Below are 4,546 nucleotides of genomic sequence, written 5' to 3' on the forward strand. Positions count from 1 at the left end.
ATTTATGGTGTAGAACTTATGAAAACGCTTTTTGAAAATCAAGATAGACTACGTCCAGTGATTTGGTTGTAGTCTACGTCACAAGCTGAGAAAGATAGTTATAAAAGGTAATAGGTTTGACAAACATGTTCTCTTGTTACGTCAGCCATGTTCAGAGTCCTTCATAAATGAGTGGCTTTCAAGGTGACTCACAATTTTGTCTGAATTATGCTCAAGTAGCTTACCTACTACTAATGGGCCTGTAATTATCCAGCACTTTTTTTTTCACCTTTATTTAAAATCTGTGTTATGTTAGCCATTTTCCAATCAGAGGAGACGATGTCTTATTGCAAGGACATACTCAATATGGCTGTGAGAAGGGAGTATTTTGCTGTTTGTCTCTCTAAGTAGTATAGGATTATACATTGTCTGGTCCTGGACTTATTCGTTCAAGGGATTGGAGAGCCTCAAGGACTTCATCAGAAGTTATTGCAAAGTCTGGCAAGGCCTGAGTGGGATTATCGTTAATACTATTGGTGTAGTAATATTGCTAGATAATTTTACCAAAGTTGCCAATTCAGGATCTGTACAGTCTTCGAAGTTGCTGTCCAGGTCTGTAAGGAAAATGGTATTGCATTTATATTACTTTAGCCTATTCTTCACCTTTCATGTTAAGCACTGATAAGGGTAAATCAGTAGTAAAGGTTATATTTAGCAATGCATGATGCATATTACTAAAAAATTGTCATGTACTAAGAGCATATTACTAAAAATTGACATGTTGTACAAAGAAATTATTACTCTATTGAATGACGCCTGAAATAGACTACAGGTGTACTGTTTTTTTTTGTCACCAATAAAAAATTTAGTAAATAAACATTTGCTTATTATTATGTACTGACCAAGACTTGAGCTCCTGGGCTATATCAGAGAACAGCTTTGGCAGACGCTTGTGCTTGGGGTAGTCACCATGTCCAGGCCGAGCCGGGCTTGTTAAACTGTCCTGGAAGTCAATAAAAGGGTTAATAGGTGTGTGGGCCACCAAGAGTATAAGACAGTACACAAGTGGGGAGTTCAAACATTTAGAAGTTTATTACACAATTTTCGGACTACAGAAAATCTTCGAACTAACAATAGAGATATGAATTAGAGCTTAAAATAATAAGAGTTGTGTGGAGTGGAAGGCAAGAAGCCGGAGGTGGAGTCACACTGCACCAGGAAATACCCGACACCTGAAAGCAGAGGGACGAGTGCCGGAGAACAACTGGAAGGCCGTGGGTGACAGGCAACTGTCTTACAATAGGCTGGAAGGAACTGAAATGGCACCAAATGGCTGGGTGGAAGACGGACTGGGTGGAGGTGGAAGTTGAGGTGGACATTGTGGATTATACGGAGCAAAAGACCACAGAGCAAAAGTTAAAACTACACATTTCATGAATGTTAAAATGATAAGAAATTATTCACCTAACAGTATTCACAAACCACATACTATTTTTTAGCCAGCATTACTGTAGCTTTTTTACTATTCAAATTTAGATATAAACTTAATATTAATTGAAATCCACTTTTTAGCCAACATTACTAAGCTTTTTTACTATTTAACTTTATAAATATCAACTAAATATTCATAATATCCCTCGCCAACATTTCTATAGCTTGTTTTTACCAACTTACTGATCTCACAATATTAATACTCAGAAACTACTTTACACTAAAACATTAAAATATACATGAACGTTTAAGATACTTCTAGGACTGACCGGAGAAAAAGCACAGCAAATTCACCCAAACATGAAATAAAAATAGATAAGTAAATAAATAAATAAAAACTCACAAACTTTGTGAGAGTCTTTGGACGTTGACAAGACAGCTCAGGAACCCAGGAGCAGGGCAGCCCTCGAGTCTTACGGGGGAGGCGTCACGGGGCTGGAGGAGACTGGTAGAAATGGGCTGGGCTGGAGGAGACTGGTAGAAATGGGCTGGGCTGGAGGAGACTGGGACAAGGAGTGGGCAGGGCTGGAGGAGACTGGGGCGAGGAGTGGGCTGGTCTGGAGGAGACTGGCGCGAGGAGTGGGCTGGGCTGGAGGAGACTGGGGCAAGGAGTGGGCTGGGCTGGAGGAGACTGGTGCAAGGAGTGGGCTGGGCTGGAGGAGACTGGCACGAGGAGTGGGCTGGGCTGGAGGAAACTGGTGCAAGGAGTGGGGTGGGCTGGAGGAGACTGGTGCAAGGAGTGGGCTGGGCTGGAGGAGGGCTGGAGGAGACTGAGGCGAGGAGGCTGGGCTGGAGGAGACTGGTGCAAGGAGTGGGCTGGGCTGGAGGAGACTGGTGCGAGGAGTGGGCTGGGCTGGAGGAGACTGGTGCGAGGAGTGGGCTGGGCTGGAGGAGACTGGGGCGAGGAGTGGGCTGGGCTGGAGGAGACCAGTAGAAGTGAGTTGGGCTGGAGGAGACTGGGGCGAGGAGTGGGCTGGGCTGGAGGAGACTGGTGCGAGGAGTGGGCTGGGCTGGAGGAGACTGGCGCGAGGAGTGGGCTGGGCTGGAGGAGACTGGGGCGAGGTGTGGGCTGGAGGAGACTGGGGCGAGGAGTGGGCTGGGCTGGAGGAGACTGGGGCGAGGAGTGGGCTGGGCTGGAGGAGACTGGGGCTAGGAGTGGGCTGGGCTGGAGGAGACTGGGGCGAGGTGTGGGCTGGGCTGGAGGAGACTGGGGCGAGGTGTGGGCTGGGCTGGAGGAGACTGGGGCGAGGTGGCTGGGCTGAGGAGACTGGGAGGAGGGCTGGGCTGGAGGAGACTGGGGCGAGGTGGGCTGGGCTGGAGGAGACTGGGGCGAGGAGTGGGCTGGGCTGGAGGAGACTGGGGCGAGGAGTGGGCTGGGCTGGAGGAGACTGGGGCGAGGAGTGGGCTGGGCTGGAGGAGACTGGGGCGAGGAGTGGGCTGGGCTGGAGGAGACTGGGGCGAGGTGGGCTGGGCTGGAGGAGACTGGGGCGAGGGGTGGGCTGGGCTGGAGGAGACTGGGGCGAGGTGGGGGCTGGGCTGGAGGAGACTGGGGCGAGGTGTGGGCTGGGCTGGAGGAGACTGGGGCGAGGTGTGGGCTGGGCTGGAGGAGACTGGGGCGAGGAGTGGGCTGGGCTGGAGGAGACTGGGGCGAGGGGTGGGCTGGGCTGGAGGAGACTGGGGCGAGGGGTGGGCTGGGCTGGAGGAGACTGGGGCGAGGAGTGGGCTGGGTTGGAGAAGGCTGGGGCGAGGAGTGGGCTGGGCTGGAGGATACTGGTGCGAGGAGTGAGCTGGGCTGGAGAAGACTGGGGCGAGGAGTGGGCTGGGCCGGAGGAGACTGGGGCGAGGAGTGGGCTGGGCTGGAGGAGACTGGGGCGAGAAGTGGGCTGGGCTGGAGGAGACTGGGGCGATGAGTGGGTTGAACTGGAGGAGACTGGGGGGAGGAGTGGGCTGGACGGGAGGAGACTGGGACGAGGAGTGGGCTGGACTGGAGGAGACTGGCGCGAGGAGTGGGCTGGGCTGGAGGAGACTGGGGCAAGGAGTGGGCTGGGCTGGAGGAGAGTGGGGCGAGGAGTGGGCTGGGCTGGAGGAGACTGGGGGAAGGAGTGGGCTTGGCTGGAGGAGACTGGGGCAAGGAGTGGGCTGGGCTGGAGGAGACTGGGGCGAGGAGTGGGCTGGGCTGGAGGAGACTGGGGCGAGGAGTGGGCTGGGCTGGAGGAGACTGGGGCGAGGAGTGGGCTGGGCTGGAGGAGACCAGTAGAAGTGAGTTGGGCTGGAGGAGACTGGTAGAAGTGGATTGGACTGGAAGAGACTCGTAGAAGAGGGCTGGACCGGAATAGATTGCTAGAAGTGAGTCTGGCTTTAGGAAGTGGTAGAGACTGGGTGGAGACGCGTCTGGGCTGGACGTGGAGGCCGTGTTGTGCTGGCCTCCTCCCGATTGAATTTTTCGCCAGTCATGGCATTCAGGAGTTTTTTCACTTTTTTGTTTTAGTTTACTTTTTCCGTCTTGATTATGGGTGATGGGGCACTCTGCCAAGTGCCTAACAATCACCCACTTTTTAGAGGCTGCAACCGAGGGTTCTTTTTAGGATGGTAGTGGTTCCCTTAAGGGCAATTGTTTGGATTTCTGTTGCCCTCGGGTTTCCTGGGATTTTAGCTAGATGGTCTTTGAAGTTCTTTTTCAGTAGGCCTGTTGCTCCGGCAATGACTGGCACAATCGAGATGTTCTTCAATTTCCAGTTTCTTTTCATATCATGCATCAGGCCTTGATATTTGGTGACCTTCTCCCTTTCAGCTCTGTTTAGCCCGCAGTCATGTGGGATACTGACCTCAACTATCATAGCCACTTTTTCTTTCCTGTTCCACACAACCAGGTCCGGTTTCACTGCAGCATTATCTAGATAGGTAGCTGTTGGAATTACCTGGTCATAGTAGATGGTGTGCGTCTCATTTCCGGTGATTTTCTCTGGCTGATGTTCCCACACTTTGTTAGAGCACTTGATGTTCAGGCTGTTGCAGATGGTCCAGTGTAGGTATTTGCACACTTCATCATGCCTGACTGTGTAGTAGCCATCGGCTA

The 4,546-nt window shown here is 52.0% G+C and overlaps 1 long non-coding RNA gene across 3 annotated transcripts; it reads left to right on the top strand.

The window, feature by feature from the left end:
- The first annotated feature begins 2,277 nt into the window (after positions 1-2,277).
- On the top strand, positions 2,278-4,302 carry LOC126995799 (uncharacterized). Of its 3 annotated transcripts, none has more exons than XR_007750711.1 (3): positions 2,278-2,377; positions 2,775-2,932; positions 3,603-4,302. It is a non-coding gene; the product is annotated as an uncharacterized LOC126995799 (long non-coding RNA). The 3 variants fall into 3 exon arrangements; XR_007750709.1 differs by lacking the exon at positions 2,278-2,377 and adding an exon at positions 2,526-2,593 and having other exon boundaries at positions 3,603-4,289; XR_007750710.1 differs by lacking the exon at positions 2,278-2,377 and adding an exon at positions 2,526-2,593 and having other exon boundaries at positions 3,635-4,284.
- Positions 4,303-4,546: the final 244 nt, after the last annotated feature.

The sequence above is a fragment of the Eriocheir sinensis genome, chromosome 1 (assembly GCF_024679095.1).
Source record: "Eriocheir sinensis breed Jianghai 21 chromosome 1, ASM2467909v1, whole genome shotgun sequence".
NCBI lineage: Eukaryota > Metazoa > Arthropoda > Malacostraca > Decapoda > Varunidae > Eriocheir > Eriocheir sinensis.